We start from the raw sequence: 18607 nt of genomic DNA on the forward strand, positions 1-18607 counted from the left end.
TTGTCACCACTGCCCTTTAGGATTTTTTAAAAGATTTATTTATTTATTTGAAACACAGAGTTACACAGAGAGCAGGAGAGGCAGAGAGAGAGAGAGAGAGGTCTTCCATCAGCTAGGTCACTACCCAATAGGCTGCAATGGTCAGAGCTGGGCCAATCTGAAGCCAGGAGCCAGAAGCTTCCTCTGGGTCTCCCACTTGTGTACAGGGGCCCAAGGACTTGTGCTATGATCCACTGCTTTCCCAGGCCATAGCAGAGAGTTTGATCAGAAGTGGAGCAGCCGGGACTTGAACCAGCGTCCATATGGGATGCTGGCACTGCAGGCAGCGGCTTTACCTGCTACGGCACAGCGCCAGCCCCTAGGATGTTTTGCAGGAATGAAATTAGGTGATAGATTTTTAGCAAAGTCTGATTTGTATTTGAACCACCATAAGTAACCCACAAATATGGTTTTTTTTTTCAAGTGAGTTGGAATCCAATATGAAAGTAAAATGGTAGATGTGTTCTGAAACACAAATTAAAGATGCCTGATTCAGTAGGCACATTCATGGGACAATGGGATTCATAATTGTCATTAGAATCAACACAGATTGGAAGCTGACATTGTGGCACAGCAGGTAAAGCCACTGAGTGGAAAGCTGGCATCCCTGCGGGTGCCAGTTCTTATCCTGGCTGTTGCCCTTCTGATGCAGCTCCCAGCTAATCACCTGGGAACAGCAGTGGAAGGTAGCCCAAGTGTGTGGGCCCCTGCCACCCACATTGGAGATTCAGATGAAGCTCCTGGCTCCTGGCTTCGGCCTGACCCAGCCCTGGCTATTGTAGCCATCAAGGAAGTGAATCAGTGGGTGGAAGATTTTGTATCTCTCTCTCTCTCTCTCTTTCTCTCTCTGTCTGTCTCTGGAATTCTGACTTTCAAATAAACAAATAGACTTCTAAAAAGAATCACTAAAAGATTTGTTTCCTTAATCCATTCTACATGATATTAGGGAATTGTGTTTCAAACCCCGCCCCTTGCTTTAGTCCTACATGAAATTTCACTTTTAGGTGCAAACAGTGCTAAGCATCTATGAACTTTATGCTCAAACAGGGGTCAGAAAACAATGGGATGAAGGGCCTTGTTAACTCCCTACAGAAAGGCACCTACTATTCTACCTAATACCCAGACCATTTGAGGTTATAAATAGGAAGAAGCCACAGAAGATTGGAGAATGATCACTCTGTGTTTGCATTGACCTCTCTTTCTAAACACAGGTCAGTCACTATGATGTGTGTAGATATCATAAGCTAGATGTCGCCATTTGGCCAACACATTGAATTCTATCCATGCCACGATTCTATCCAGTTTTTCTATTATCTTCTTATGCAAATGTCAAATGAAATACAGTGGTACAGGGTATGTTTCCTTTTGATGAAGACTGTTATTACAGTAGCCAACAGGATAAGTCTAGACCCAGGAGTGGCAAATTGACTGTTCATGACCTGACATCTTTTTTTCTCATTTACAGCATGGGCTGTGGCTACCTAGGACATGAGGATTCCATTCTTATGCTTTGACACAAGCCCACAAGCCGTACTCTCTTCTGAGTACCCCCCACCCCGATCTGATAAGACTCTATTCACCCTTCAATGCTTTATTACACAAAACCTCAGTTCTACCTGGGCTAGTTCTACCCTTCTCTTACGTAAATTCAGAAATCCTAGTGTCTCCCCTTTGGCATCTGCGTATTGTGTACCAATGTTTATTCTTCAGCTTATCTCCTAGGGCAGATGGTAGTAGCTAGTATTATGATGAATCAACTTTGTAACCTGTATGTCTAGCAGTGTACCAGAATATACCTGATTTTTCAGCAACAAATGTTGAAGAATAAATGATAATCAAATATTTCCAATTATCAATAGCTTCCCCTTATAAAGAACTTATACATGATTTCTATAGAATAACCCACTGACTAAATTCTGGCAGAGGCAAATAAGTTTTAAAAACAGAATCAGGGTAGGTGTGGTGGAACAGTAGGTTACACTACTTCTTGGGACTCCCTCATCCTAAAATGGAGTGCCTGATTAAAGTCCCAGTTACCCCACACTTCTGATCCAGCTTCCTGCTCATGCACCTGGGAGGCGGCAGATGATAGTCCAGTTACTTGGGTTTCTGCCACTCATGTGAGAGACCTGGATGGAGTTCCTACCTCCTGGTTTCAGTCCAGCTCAGCCCTGGCTGTTGCAGGCATTTGGGGAGTGAATGACCAATTGGAAGATCTCTTTCTCTCCCTCTCCCTTTCCCTCATGCTCTCTCTCTTCTTCTGTTTCTCTCTCTGTAACTTGGCCTTTCAAATAAGTTAACAAGTCTTTTCAATAAATTTAGAATCACAGGATCAAAAAGCTACTGCCATGAATGATGAATTTTTCCTTCAGTGTGGACGATACACTTGTTGTACGTTCATGCGTATAATCCCTATAGAATTTAAGCTGTTTTTCCAGGAGGGTGAGGAGAAACGGTGTTTCCAGGACCTGACCACCTTTGCAAGAAGCTGAGCCCTGGCTCTCTCTGGAATACTCGCAGGTGTTGTAGACTAAGGAAGGAAACACTGGGGTCCTGTGTCTTTCTCCCTTTGGTAAGGAGTCACAACCTGCCAAGGAAGAATGACCAACCCTGTCCAGATACTTTTTCCTTTGGACCCATGTGAAAGTGACTGATACATTTTCTAAGAAGGTGGAGACAAATTCACTTTCTGCCCCTTCAAATGCATTCGCTCCATAAACAGAGTCCCTTCTGTCTTGAGATGGATCACAGGCGCCAGCTAATGGTACCAGCACCTCTATAACAAACTTGTGGGGCTCACATAGGAAAATGCAAAACAAACAGAAAAATGAATTTCCTGCGATTCTTTGAAATGCTTCAATTTTAATGTTCAGTCTTCACTGAGTGGAATTCTTTCCTAGTGAGTCAAGATAAGCAGCTTTATTTGCTGGCAAACCAACATTTTTGATTCTGCCACTGTGTAACTCCCAAAGAGAATACAGTATTTACAAAGCAGACTTCTGGCATATTCTCTCCTCTCAAAGTTCCAAACGCCTCTTAAAATAGCTTTGCAAGTGGCATCCCAACATTCCTCAGTTGCACATCGTGTTCCCAGTGTAAGTGACAGTGGCCTGAGAGAGCATTCTGTCACCTCATTGAGAATTTCTCCAGACTACGAAATGCCCAGTGTTCTAGACAACACCAACTCCTCAACTCACCACCAATTGCTTCTCCTTTATACTCTCCTTTGACAAAAAGCAAAACAAGACAAATAAAAACCCACCAAAAAATTTCATTCATTTTGAAAATATGTGTGGCAAAGCTGATTACATTTATAATTTGTTGTCAGGATGAAATAATCAAGTATTTGGAAGAAAAGTACATTGATTAGGAAAGATGACATCAAAATCTAGCTTTCCCACTGTCTTATTCTCACTCTAAATCATTTCATAGAAAATTTTTTTTAAATTTGCAGGTCTATGTCACAACAGAGTTTCCTAATGATCTTATGAAACTAGGAAGCAGAACAAAGCAGTGGATTTTACATTATTGTACACAAAGTTCCATCCATCACATTTCTTTCCACATTTTGAAATTGTCAAACATATCCAGGTAACAAATCCACGGTGTAAATATTTCTCAGTTCATTTTGATGATGCAGAGTTAAAATGTTAAGGTGATTTCCCCTTTATCAGCACCAACATTATTTTTAAAAACATATTGACCCAAATAAACACTGAAAAGATAAGTTTTTAGAAACCCTAATTATTTACATGCAACTCAGTAGCAAAAATGACAAGATGATCTCTCTAAAACCTCTGAAAGTAGATATTCTCAAGATTAGCTCATCAAACCATGCATGATTCTTAGCAGGGACCCAGAAGAATGGCAGAACAGCTGCTACTTGTTCTGATAGGTTTGATGCTCTAGCCATTTCAACAAACTCTCACCATGAAATCACAGATTCCTTTATGAAATATCAGGAAAGCAGAAGAGAAGTAGAAAAAGAATCAAAAGTCCCACGCAGATGAGGAGGAATGACAAGGGAGTTGTACAGCTTCAGATCTTTCTCGGAAGAAACGGAACTCTAAAATTAAAAATAATCACATCAAACATCCCATGGGGTATGATGGGGTGATGAAACTCACAAGAGTTGGGTATCAGGATGTTCAGACGCCAAATCCTGGCTCAATCACTTTACATTACTGTCACTCACATAACGACCCACTACTGTTTCTTGGTCACATCTCTTGAACCATAAAACAAAGGCATCAAACTAGATGCTGTTGAACATCTCGCTGAATCCTTGAATCTATGAATGCGAATGAACTAGAAGTAAACTAACAATGATAAAATGATCTCCAAAGGGGGTATGCTTAACTACTACTTCACATTGTCTGAAACCACTTGGGAAATGTGAGCCTTAAGACACAGAAAGATGTCAAAATCTTCTCTTTCTAAGCTTCCCAGGAGACAGGGAAAGGCAATGTAGGATTCCCCTGCCAGGGAGCATGGTTCCACTAGAACTCCCAAGGCTTCAGTGTGCTATAAGCAGGAAATGTTGGTCTGTGTAAAAGTGGGAGTGAATGTGGGCATTTGAATGTAGTACTCAGGTGATACTGATATGTGATGATGGAAAGGGGTCAGGTAGGAGGCATACGCTGACAAATAAACACACTGTTAGGAGCAAAATACTTGTGCTCAGCAAATATTTATTGGATGTATAAAACAACAAATAAATGAATATCTTACTTTTAAGACTAAAGCTATGATATGGCAAGCTATCCATAATGGTACTTAATTTCACACTGTGAATTGTTCTTCATGCTTGGATATTTATCTTTTCAACACGGTCATGTAAAAAAGAAAATGGAAATAAATTCATATCTAATATAGAGGATAAAACAATCTGTTTGAATTGTAGGAGATTTGTTGCCTGCTAAAATTTATTTCAATATATGTTACATATAAAGACCAAAAGGTTGGGTTCTTTTAAAAGCTCATGTGCTTGAGATTAATTAGATTCAGCTCACACAAAATAATATTACTATAGATATATAATACAAAGACATCTCCAAGAAAATTTTGTTCAGCCTTGGCTAAAGTGTTGGTTTCAAAAATGACAAAAATTATCTCAAGGGTAGATTTCATTTTGAAAGAGAAATTTCACCTAGAAAGAGTTTCCTTTAGCTGTTTCAGAAAATGATAACTTGATATTATGAAACCAACAGAAGAAGCAGATTGGATTAGTGGGAATCTTGGAACTCTTGCAGACCAGCAACATAAAATCATCATTAAATAAATATGTATTGATCGTTGCTGTTTGCCAGGAATAAAGGAAGTCATCAAATTCAATCCTGAAAAGAAGAGGAAGAAAAAAGGAGAAAGGAAAGGAGGGAAGAGGGAAGAAAAAGGGCAAGCAGGAGGAGGAAAGGAAGATAGGAAAAGTGAGAGAAGGAAAAAACAAAATAAAACATGCAACCCTGGCCTTCCTTTCTTGTAAAGAAACCAGAGAATATCAATGAGAATTTCCCTGTAAGGGAGTTGGAAATAATGTATAATGTATAGGTGTAAGATAAAGAATGGATCCAAGCAAAGATATTCAAAGTAGAGTTAAGTAAGTGGATACCATCAGCTGCCCAAGGCAAAGCTCATGTCTACATAGCTGGAATAACTAGACCAAAACATCAAACACCATTAATATTTTAAAGGCAGAGAACAGACAAAAAGGCAACCCCCCCCCCCCCCCGAGCAGTACTAAATGACCTCTTAGGGCTTCTCTTACTTCTCAAAGAGAAATAAGAATACTCTGTTTGCCATTGGTAAAACAAGTCAATATTTATAATCGTTCACTTAAGGGTCACTTAGGGGTCAGTACACTCATTCATTAAATGATCTTTCATTTATGTTCTCAGCTTCATCCTGGCCATGACACACAGGCTGGGAAGATCAATTGGAAAAGAGAAATGAAAAAGAAACCACTCTGTGATGTTCTTCCACCCACCTCTTCTTGAATTGGCACTCAGGGGAGCAGACGAGTTGCCAAAACTGAGTAAACAAGCCATTTAAATCCTTCAGCAAAGAGGTGAAGAAATTGTCTTGTCTGAATTAAAAAAAAAAAAAGAGAAAAAGAATGCATCATGTGGAAAAAAATGAGAAACTGAAGACAGCTAAATAAAAACCACCAGACGCCAAGTAATAATTATCCTTTATAATAGGTATGGAAATAGGGTAGGGTGGATTAAAGGAAGAAAAAGAGTTACAAATAAAATGTTAGCAACATAAACTGTGAGACTGTTGTTGGAAAGTTCTAGAATTTAAGCACAAGAAAATACAATATCAGAAAAAAATCTAGTACAGGAGTAATATATATACTATATAGATAATGAATATGAACATATATGAATAATGAATATATATATATATATATATAATGAAAAGAAAAGCTAATTCTCCAATGCATACCTAAAATATATCTTCAAGAATCAGGGAAGACTACTTCATTTTAATAACAATCTTAGTGGTGCTGTCTAGCCTAGAGGTTAAGTGACTGGTTGGGACGCCCACATGCCTTACTGTGTGCCTGGGTTTGATTCTTGACTCTAGTTTCAAATTCTAATTTCCTGCCAGTGCAGATGCCTGGAGAAAGCAGGTGATGGTCCATGTGAAAGATCTGCATTGAGTTTCCGGCTCCTGGCTTCGGCCCAGCCTAGTCCTGGCCCTTACCAATACAGGCAGAGTGAACCAGTGGATGGGGGCTCTCGGGGTCTGTCTTTTGAATAAATACATTTTTAAAATTATATTAAGAATAAAAGTCTCCCAGGAAAACTAGTACACAGGAATACTCTTCAACACTAAAAAGAACTGAACCATTAAGCCACAAAAAGACATGGACGAAACCAGTCTGAAAAGCTACACAGAGTAAAATTCAAAATATATGACATCCTGAAAAAGGCAAAACTATAGAGACTGTAAAAGGATCAGAGGTTGTCAGGAGTTAGTAAGGAGGAAATAGGGACTGGAAAGTGGACATAAAGGCAGAAAACAGAATGTTTAGGGCAATGGAAGTGATCTGCACGATACTGTAGTGGTGGGTACTTGTGATTTCCCATTTGTCCAGATTCACAGAATGTGCAGCTCTAAGGGTGAGCCCGTTGTACACTGTGGACTCTGGGTGATAATGATGAGTCACTGCAGCTTCGTGGATTGTAACAAATGGACCACTGTGGTGGAGGACGTTGATAGTGGGGAAGGCTGTGTGCGCACAGGGGCAGAGGCATACGGAACTCCGTACCTTCTGCTCGGTGTTACTGTGTGCTTAAAACAGCTATTAAAGATAGTGCAAGGAAAGATATCTTTCAATAATTACACATATTGAGGAGAAAGAAATGCAATTTGAATTTTAGATAACTGACCTCTTGGTATCAAGTTTCAGGTTAAATTATATTGGAAAAGCAAAGTAACAGCACTTAGGAGTTCAGAAGAAAGAATAATTTTAAAATGTAGCCCAATGTTTGCTGTAAGTGGAATGAATAAATCACACTAATTTAATTAAAAGAAGCAAACAAGAGTAACCTTTAGAAAATCTGACCAATATATGGTACAGAGAGATCGGGAGATCACCTAACGAATTTAGAGTCACCATCAATTATTTCTGAAAATGCATCAAAGACACCAAGAAGTGCCAAAATATAGGAATAGAAGCAATGTCTCTTAAAGAGGAAAGCAGGGCTGGAAATCACAGCCAACATTCTAGATTCATCATCTATCAAAATAATGGGGCTAAACCAGACCAGAAAACATAACAAACCTTATGAACTAACAAAGCTACAGAGGGAAATTAGCAATTAAGTAGCTGAGGATCAGGAAATGGAAAACAGATCCAAGAGGAACAGACCATGGGAACTTGCATTGTGATAAGGAAGCTAAAATAGGCTAGTGAACATCAAATGGGAAACATTTGACAACCTCGCTTTCTTCCATAGAAACAACCCCTGGGAGTCTATCTGAACACTTCAATGATAGAAAGATGTCATCTTGTTTGGTTTGAATACGGAAACTTGCTGGAAACTAAATATGACCTCCTTTCTGTATGACTGCTAGAAAATAAAAATAAATCAAATTTTCAGTAAATTCTTATAGAGATAGAAGCCAAGGAAATGCCCTGAAAAATGGGAGCATTTTAAAGAGGAATGCTAAGACGTGCCTTTCTTGAAGAATGTGTTATGTAACCAACAAATTGAGGTGGGGGGAGACGAGTAATTATCACTTTAATTAATTAGGGCCCTGTTACAGCTCCCTTGTGAAAGATAATCCTTGATTAAAAGTGTCAGTATGTAAAAATATTGACTGATACTATAATGCAAGGGTGTGAAATTTCAATTAATTGTAAAAAAAAATTAGCGGGTATTATTTACCAATAGACACTAATGATTCCCAGGAGATTTGTGGTACAGAAACAAGTGGTTAGAGTTGACAACTGGCATATGAACAGGCATCACATTAATCTACTGGTGATTTATCCCTTAGAATATTAGCTCCTTTGGCCTTTTGTATGTGCAACTGCAATGCAGAGGTTCCTGTGAGTTGATGACAACAGTCTTGCAGAGGAAAGGAATGGGTAAATACAATCATATGACATAGAACGAGATCAAATAATGATATTCTACCCACATTTAGCCAATAGGAATGTTCCAACATATATACGCTTTACAAATATCTGAAATCAGATTTAATGCCTTGGAAATTCCATACCTGGAAGCCTTGCAGGGACCATTTCCACCTGTATTCTCAGAGAGAACTCCCTGGGCACCATGGGGGCACAAACATTTTCAAATATGAAGCCTATAAATTAGACTAAGCCAGGCGGTGAGTGGCCAAGACAGAAATTTCAAAGCTCACCTGCACTGATCCCTCTAACATGAATTTGGTTTTGATGATTCTATTTTCTGAACTCTGATTAGAAGTCATAGCTGCCCTATTTGGTTTCTTCCCTCTCTCTCTTTCTTGGCTTTATTGGCATTAGATGTCAAATATTAATAGCATCCTCTCCATAGGAACTGGTTGTGGTACGAAACAAACAAAACAAAACCAAAAACATTTAAAAATTGATCTTTAATCTTAGATGTGACTGGAGCCAAAGCCACACACTCACTCTGAGAAGTTTCTAAGTTTCTCAATGGCGTAAGTTATTTGGTGTCAACAAACCCCAGTTTCTAAACTTAGGAAAAAAAAAAAAAAAAGAATAACAAACATCCACCACCTAGGACTGACACAAGGCAGAGGAACAACACATTAAAGAAATGGTGGAAGTTCTAAAATTTGACACATTCAAGAAACAGTGGCTGTTATTTCATAATTTTTGTTGGCATTATTATTGTCACAGGAGAGGATTTCATTCAAAATTCTGAAATTTTCCTTAACATTGAAATATCTCATCATGTATCCAATTATACTCATTTTAAAATAAGAGCAAATACTTCTTTGCCTTTAAATGACTCCTGTTTACCAGGAACAGAAGAAATTAAATCTATGTCATCCAGAGCTCTCCGTTCCGTCAGTACTTCCAGAACAAAATACAAAGAAATATCTTTAATATTTAAGCTTCCAGGTGATCACATAATGCCTATTTCACTGCTAAAATCTTGACAGAAAAGTAATTTTGATGATGAAGTAAGGCAATAGTTGACACACCTGAGAAACATGCTTCAGCCCTGACCTCTCTCTATCTTCTCTCTAAAATAAAGCAAACACCCCCCAGTGCACTCCAAAGAAAACAAGTAGAATTTCGCTATCACTTCCAATTTTCATGCTGGTTGTGGTAGAAGCCTCTCCCATCTGTAACAGTGTTGAGGAAGGCACAGAGTCTTCAAAAAAAATTTTGTATTCAACAATAAATATGAAATTGTGTGACATTTCTTTCATTCCTTCTCCCAAGCAAATTATACTCTGCTTAGTTTTTATGAAAAGTGGGAAAATTAGCCTTCAGGTCATTCTTTATTTTCCCATCGTGTCCATTTTAGAGAGCTCTGTAGTATTTAAATAATCAAGAAATCAGAGGCTTGCCTTCTCACATGATGCTATCTTGTTTATTGGTTGGGGATGGATAAAGAGGTAAGGAAAAGCTTATTCGTTTTACTGAAGTGGAAGGGTCTTCATGACTCAGCGTGGACAATGACATCAGGAGCAATCTTCCTCAGTGTCCTGTTCCTAGAGGAGGCGTACTATTGGTTTATTCTGGGGGTTCACCATAGAGTACCAACATTTTCCTCCTTCTCGCTAACTACTCCTCTAGGGCTGGGAGAAAGGAAGAGGAGGAAGGTCAGGTGCTTGATGCAATCAGATTCATGATGAAAACCCAGACAGAATGCCAGATAGAAGAGGCAGCAAAGGCGCTTTGGAGTCACAAAGACGTGCATGGTATAGGACGACATCACGAATGATGCGAGGGGTTGTGGAAGTGGAACAATGAAACAAAGCATAGAGAAGAAATCGCATGCTTATCTCTTAAATGGCCAAGGCTACAAGGTATGCAGAGAGCAGTCTGATCCACCTATGGACACAGGTACCTAGGCTTTGTTTAAAAAGGAGAGAAGCATCTTTATCTGTCCTCCTGAACTGCTATTCATCACACACACTGGAATCTGCCGAGGAAATTAAACAGCCCCAGGGCACAAGTCTGCTTTCAAGCAGGCTTTGATGACCCTCACAGGGATAGAAAACCCATATGGCTCTATTGGTGGGAACAGTGGAGTGTGAGTGCTGCCTTCTTTGCTCTTCACTGACTGCCCTTTGGGTTCTGATTCTTCTATCTGCCACTATTTAAAATAGACTCCTGTGATTACCCACCTCAGTGTCACATCAGGTGCTTGTTAAAAATCTATATTCCTGGGCCTGACCCTCAACCTGCTGATGCAAACTCTTTGCAACGGGAATAGAATATTTCAGGTAGTTGACCTGCTAAGGAATCAATTTAGAAGATTTCTTAGAAGACAGTAGCCATTTAACTAATTCAGAACTTTGTCGTTCAAGGCAGTATACCTTAGGACCGTGAATATTGATTGTCGAAGCGGTGAGTTCACTGCTAGGAAGGGCTCGACATTCAAAGTTATATAGGACTCTCAGCCTCAGAGAGGAGCCATGCTGCTTTTGCAAGCCGGATAAATGCAGACGGCTTCACAACGCTGCCCTGCTTCCTACTACACGTTCTTCTTAAATGTACTGCTCACTGGTCTTAAACACGGGTCTTCCTTTTATTGTTGTTGTTATTGTTAGAGCTCATTAATCATGTGCTGGGATTTTGAATTTAATGTTTAATCTGTGAAGATGCTTATAGCTTCTTCGATAACAATACTGTGCGTGAGGGGGGAGTTTGTGCATATTTAGTGGGTTGCACATTATCTGTATAACAAATTGGAAAAAAGTTAGCAATTTTTTTTTTAAAAAAAAGCTTTCTACTGCTAGCACATTTGAAATGTTTATTTCTGTAATTTACATTTAATAATGGCCTCAATTCTCACATTAGACCTCATCTTTATCCCTAACAAGTCTTACTGTTTCTGTACTATGAGCACCAGATAAAACTACCCACAGTGCCTAGCATCGTCACAGGTTAACTCTTTTGGAAATAATTCAGTTTAATATTGAGGAAAACAATTCAGTCAAACCCAGAGTGTTTAAAAATCTTAACTTTCCAAAACACTTTATGATAAATATTAAAAGGCAACGATGTCATACTGAAATAGCAAGCATATACCAAGCATCTAATGTGTGCCAGGCCAGACTATAGGCGATTAAATGAGATTAATGAGATAAATGAGATGCAGGGGGCAAAATATTCATCAAAATACCTGTCATATCAAAGATTGTTTTTAGTAGCTATTATCAGTTTGGGAGATGATTAGAGGATAAATGTGACACTTGTCGCTGTATATTGGTGGCATAATAATAAACTACATGAAGAGGAAGAGAAAGAGAAGAAAAGGAGGAAAAGAATAAAGAGGGAGAAATACATTGGCTAATATTACTCAGCACGTACTCTACAGTAGTCTGCATGCCAAGCTACTTATAGGTATTCCCACCTCGTGGAGTGGGGAATGAGGAAATGGCTTCTGGAGACTCCGCTGGGAAACAGCTTTGATCATTTATGGAAAACTGCATGTGCGTTTGATTTTAGGGTTTACCCTAGACAGCTGAGAAGCACTGAAGAATTTTTACAAGAGAATGACATGTTCAGATTTGCATTTTAGAAAGGTCACTCTGGCAGCGTGAGGAATAGATCGTACTGGAGAGCGACGGGAGAGTGGGAAACCAGTCAGGAACATATGGCTCTGGTGATAGTTCAGAGAGAAGTGCTGAAGACTTGGAAACGATGTGTGGATGGAGAGAAGCGGAGGGATCTCAGAGAAGTCTCAGAGACAGAGACGCCTTGACCTGGTGACTAAAGATTCAGTAGCATTTGAAGTGAAGAAGGCATCGTTACAGCATATCAACCTCACTCCATCCTCACCATGTAACTAGTTTTTAAGAATATGTATATTGATATGGTTATCCATATAACCATAAAAGCTCTAAGTTTTTTATCTAATACATATTTTCAGCAAGAAAAAGTGTCCTCATTCTAAAGACTTCCATTTTGAAGTCTTGAAATATGTCATTGTCATCTCTTTTTTTCCAACAGAAATATTTTCACGATAACATAAAACATATAAGGGTGGAGTATCCCCCTCCTTTTCCTTACGTCTTTGGAATTCTACACATTAAACAGCACTTAACACCCCTTGAAAACAAATGCCTTCCACTTACCTCTGTTTAAAAATGTGTTAACTAAAAGCCTTTCTTGCTTATGTCCATTTCACATTGTAATTGAAACTCTCTGAGCTTTAAAAATGATGTCCCTGTCATACTAAAACTAGAGTGCTTGCTGTTATCGAACACCAGAGGGCATCATTTAGTGAAAGCCCGAGTTTCAGAGGGTGGGGGGGGGTGGGGGGAGAGAGAAAGAGAGGGAGAGGAATTCTATTACTAATGAAAGAAATCAAGCTTTTGGTGTGCATCCTTATCTACCATGAAACATTACCATGGTAACAGCACCAGTTAAGATGATTGTATATTTAGGTCATAGTATAAAAGAAGGAGCTTGAGCATGTGAAAAAAAAAGGAAATGGAATAAAGTTAGACAAGAATATATAGAGTAGAAGGAGGCAAACCAATTGGAACCTACCTCATCCTTTGCTAACAGCAGTTCACAAAGTCACATTATGCCTTTCAAAGTAAAAGTGGATAATAAATTCTAATTAAAATTAAACAGATCCATTAAAATACAGAACTTTAAGTGCCAACAATTTTAATAAAGAGAGAGGGACTCATTCAGCACGGTAAAATAAAAAGGGGAATAAATCAGAAGCTGGGACACGTATGTCTCGAGCAGTCCATGGCTAGCTGAGTCGCTTGGGAAAAGTCCCCTCAGTTACTTCAATACCTGTCCTGAGTTAACTGGATAACATCAAGATTCCCTTTCAACATTCCACATCAGGCGAGAGCAAGTCTCTTTAGCAATGCCCCCGTCTAGCTGATAGGTAGATATGGCATCTGCCAAAAGTCAGCTAATTTGGGTGCCCTTGTTTTCCTCCGCCAGAGGCAATCACACAGAGCAAGCACAGTGTGCCAACTAGGAATCTGGTTAGCACAGAGCATTCTTTGCTTAAGGTTTAGGGGATCCAACAACACCAGGCAGAGTTGAATTACACAGATAGGCAGAACATCACTGAACTCCAAACACCAGTTTTGTTGTCCCAAACACAGGGAAAGAAAGAGCTAGACTATTTATAGAGATCCAATCAGCGCAGTGTGAGAGACCAACAGGCCCCTGTTTAACCTAGGGCCTGTGACTTACTAACTGAATGAGGTTGGCCATGACCAGATCTCATTAAAAACTGATTTTCTCCACTGTAAAATCAAGAAAATAATGTCTTCTTCATATAACTGTCACAATGAAAAAGAAAAAAAAAAAGCAAATCAATTCATCTGTGCACACATTCAACAAATATTTAATAAATTCCCGGGATGTGCCTGGCTCTATTTTAAACAGTGAGGGTCAAACACTGGAAAACACACAATACAACATGTAATGTGCTAGGGACATGTTAAAACACACTTAGAACACACTCTGAAAATGACTGTGCACAGAAAGGTGATCTGCTTCCCTTGTCCATACACCACCAGTAGCACGTGGCCCAGAAGAGCTGCAGGCTCTGCAGTGAGTAAGCCTCCACCTGCTCAAAGAGCCACAAGTAGACAGACTGGGGACAGGTGGTAGGGAATTAAAGCCAGTTGCTAGCCACAGGGAGACTGATAGTGTTTGATACATAGGAGTCCACTTAGGAAAATGACAGAAGAAGCCAATATCATAAAAGGCAAACCCAGTCAGATACAAATTTAAATGAAGAAAGCCAGACCTTGAAGGGAACTGTCTGGCAAACTGTTTCTGTCGGTCTCTATCTACTTTGCAAAAGAAGAAAGCTTATTTTAAGATGAAGACTGGGCTTTGGGTGCTTACCTGGAGATGGCTACTGATACGTAATGTATAAAGAACACGAGTGAACAAGTGACCCAAACGCTGATCCCACAGGTGGAGGCTGTTCACCCGGCTTGCTAAGGGCACACCCACAGGTTCTTGGCCTCTTTTTAGTTCTGATTCCATTCTTTCATTTCTCTTCTACCTGAATTTCCCCTCTTCTTCCTCGTCTGCACTTGTTCCAACATTCTTCCTTACTGTGGGTCAAAGAGCCATGCAACTTCTAACGCGCCAGCTCGGGTCCCATGGAAGACCACCATGACATTCTAACACGCCTTCCGTGTCTTCCCTACTGCCCAGCAGGCGGAGGACTGCTGTTTTCGTCAAACCTTGGAAGCCACCATAGTTTTTGCACCCTTAACCCTGGGGTGCTGCTGGCTGCTCTGAAATTGGAGTTAGAAAATTGCGCGATGAGCATGCATCCGGGTGTCTAGTGTTGAGGACTTCCTAGACAAAGAAGGGGATGTGCGACAATTGGGGCACTTTTTTTTTTAAATGTGAAGAAGGCCATCTCTGCCTCCTTGCCCCCCAAATTGAGAGACAGTGGGGATCCACTCCAAAGGAACTTTTATTTGCTTTAGAAGTGCTATTCTCTTCCACAACTGGTTTTGAAGTCAGCTGAGAGCTGCCCTGCCAATGTGTTTTTAGGGTCTCTGGTACTTGAACCAGGAGAGGGATATTCCGATCCACCTACTGTCTGGCTCCAGGCCCCCTTCAGGCACCCTCAGACACACTCACAGAAACAAACACTCTTATCCTTTATGGGAAGAGAAGCAGCTGTCAGACAGCCTACTCAATTCTGGGTCTTCCATTCCATCCCCATCACATTCACAGGGCTTTTGAAACAATGAAGTGAATTGGCTGGAGTTGCGGTGCCTTTTTAGGGTCAGTTTTCACGTCTGTTTTAACTGGTGTTATTATTTAGCCCAGCAGAGCAAATACAGGGAATGAGAAGTTGCTTATTGGTTATACTGGGTTATACTGCTACAACTGGAAAACCTTATTAACAAGAGGAGTAACAAAAAAAAAAAAAAAAAATCTGGCATTGACCTTCTTGAATTCCTGCCTGCCATGCCTGCAAAGCTGAAACAAGCTGAAACAGTCAACAGTGCTGGCACAAAATCCTCCCACCTACCTGCCTAGAATCTCAAAAGTCCACTTTCCTACCTCTGGTCAGTTCAACGTGTTTTACCTGTGTGGTCATCACTCGCTGTTGTGGCCCCCTTGATGACATGCACATGCCCACTTGGTTCTGATGTCTACTCCAGTGTATCATCATCCCTACCTTATGGCTTGCCAAGACGGTTTACACACGCAAGTATTGATCCATGGCCGACACACAATCCAGAGTTAGTCACCCTATGGCTCAGGAGCGGCTTCACCTGCAGACCCCTCCCAATCCGAGACTCCAGGATCGCACAGAGAGACAGGAGGGCTGACCCACCCTGCACCTGGCTCTCAGATTATGGCTCAGGGTGGGCTCAGGCGGGGCAGGAGCAGCGGCTTGCGGCTCGGGCGGCCCCGGGCGCACACCATGCTCCACACCGCGGGTGCGCTGGGGGCCGTTTGCCCCAGAGTATCTCCCACCTCGCTCCCCATCCAAATTCCAGATTTTCGCAGGCCTTTCTAGGCGCCCCGGGGTTTTTCTCTGGAGGCGAGGGGCAGGGCTATCTATGGTGGTGGTGGTGGCGGTGACCATGGGCGTAGGCGCGGGGGTCTGTCCAGAGGGGCACCGCGCTGGAGCGCTGGCGAGTGTGCGGCACAGAGCGGGGACGTGTGTTTGTGTCGCCGGCCGCGTGCACCAGGGGATGGGCAAACCACACTGCCGCCACGTCCCTAGTGCCACCCAGCGCTATGAAATGAGCAAGAAAGGCAAAACAGAAAGAAAAGAGGAGGGGGCAACAGAAAGTCGGTGCGGGGGTGGATTCCAGAGCGTGCGGACCGGCGCGCGCTGCGCTCTGGGCGGACTCCGGCGCTTTGGTCGGCGGACGCCGGGCCCTGGGTGGCCGAAGACACAGACAGGCTGTGGCCGTGAACTGACCCGGGGACTCGGAGGGGCTGCCTGGGTGAGGTGTCAGCGGCCAGCTCCGCTCGCTTTAAGCGACTGCCTCCATCTCTCCGCTCTCCTCGCGCCTCCCCGTCCCGAGAGACTCTCCCCGCGGATATTTCCACACATGCCAGAGCCTTGGCGTCGCGCCCAGGGACCTGCTGGTCGGTGGACCCTCCCTGGGGATGATTTCGTAGCTCACAGCAACCTGGGGTCAGCGACGGGCAGGGAGAAGAGGGATGCGAGCGCTGGAAGGGGGTCGGAGGCGGAGTGTGTGCCTCCCTCTGTGTCAATAACCAGGGAGAATTGTCTCCTTTGGAACGCACTCCCAGGGCAGCCGCAGCCTACCCCGCGGGGGGCACGCCAGGGGCGTGGGGCAGAGCTCGCAGGTGGAATTTCTTTGCGTCCTCCGCGGGGTTCCGCGAGCTACAAGTTAGCCGCAACTGCCCAGGTCTGCAGGTGCAGACGCCGCGGTCCCGGCTCTACCACCCCGCGGCTTGCCGGCGGGGTACCGGACCCAGGGGAGGCTGACTGGCGAGCCCTGGGCACAGTCCGAGACCTCAAAGACCCTGGGCTGGGCCCCCTGCCTCCTAGCCTCGGGGGGTCAGCAGACCCCGCGCTGCGAGCCGCAGTTACCAGGACTGCGGGAGGCTTCCCGCGCCTCTGTCCTAGGACCCTTTCCCCATTCATATCCTCCCCTCCGACCCCGCCCCAGCTCACTGGCTGTGGTCCAGGGAAGGCGACGCCGACCCTCTCCCCAGGGCCCGGGGGGCCGCTGCGAGGCTGAGGGCAGCAGGGAGCGGGGTTCGCCGGGCCTCCACCCTAGATGCGATGAAGACCGGGTCAGATCCCAGGCCGGCAGCTCTCCCGGCCCCTGGCAATCCGGCAAACCGGGTGGGGACCGGTGGCAGTGGAGGGGCTGTCGCCTTGGAAGAGACGCTGACGCTGGGGGCAGCGCGGTTCCCAGGCTGTGCCAGCCACATTCCGCCACACTCAGTGACCCGCCCGGATCGCGCCCTCGCCCCGCGCTAAGCCTCCTCGGCCCCGTCCTTCCGATCTTCCCAAACCCAGCCATTCCTTTCCCGAGCTCTAGGAACCCCAGGAGTCAAAAGTTTCCACGACCCTCCCATTCCCCCACCCCCAGCCCCGACCTCTCCGCGCCCGCGTTCTCGGGCACTGGGAGGGGACCCCGCCATGCCGGCTCCCTTGGCGAGGAACGGAGCCGCTTGGTGCCCTTACCTGTCGCTGGTTCAGCCCCAGCTGCCTACCCGGGCTTTGGTTTGGTGGAGGCTGGCGGGAGCGAGAAGCCCTTCCGCGGGTTCAGGGCGAGCCGCCCCGGGTGCGGGCTGAGCTCGGCTCAGAGTCCGGAGCCCTTCGTCCGCTCGCTCTCTCCCTTGATCTTGCAAGAGAAAAGGGAAAAAGATTAGTTGGCGCCGCGACACTGGAGGGGTGGGGCGGGGGAGGCGGGGAGACAGCCAGCCGACCCGAAGGCTCGGCCCAGCGCGCCGCCGCCGCCAGGGTCCCAGCCACTCACTCAGCCGGGCTGGGACCGCTTCGCGGTTTTAGACTCGAGTGGACACCTGACACCTGCCCCCGCCCTCCTCCCCGCACCATCCAAGAGGATCCAAGTAGGACTTTCAAACCTGGCTTTCGGGAAGACGACGGTGGAGACCAACACAGAACCAGGACCTGGAGGCAGCGGCGAGCCGGGCAGGATTCATGGCTTGGCCGAAGTGTTTGGGGAAGTAGTAATCAGGGCGTGTGTGTGTGTGTGTGTGTGTGTAGGGGGGCAGCGACACCTATTCCAGTGCCTCTGGCGATTTCCTAGAGGAGTCTGCGGATTTAAGCTCAGGCCAACCCGCACCCGGGGTGTGCGTGCGTGTGTGTGGTGTGTGCGCACCCCCGCGCGCGCTCCCTCCAGCGGGTCTCTGCGCCCCGGTGCCTTCGGTAGAGCAAGGCGAGCCTTG

At 43.9% G+C, this 18607-nt stretch overlaps 1 protein-coding gene across 1 annotated transcript in view; it reads right to left on the reverse strand.

Annotated features, from left to right (window-relative positions):
• Window positions 1-17992, reverse strand: part of CHRM2 (cholinergic receptor muscarinic 2) — a 148696-nt gene extending 130704 nt beyond the window's left edge. Inside the window, exon 1 of the mRNA XM_062194880.1 lies at window positions 17880-17992. The gene's annotated coding sequence lies outside the window, so the exon portion shown is untranslated. The remainder of the gene's footprint in view (window positions 1-17879) is intronic.
• Window positions 17993-18607: the final 615 nt, after the last annotated feature.

The sequence above is a fragment of the Lepus europaeus genome, chromosome 1 (genome assembly GCF_033115175.1).
Source record: "Lepus europaeus isolate LE1 chromosome 1, mLepTim1.pri, whole genome shotgun sequence".
Classification (NCBI taxonomy): Eukaryota; Metazoa; Chordata; class Mammalia; order Lagomorpha; family Leporidae; genus Lepus; species Lepus europaeus.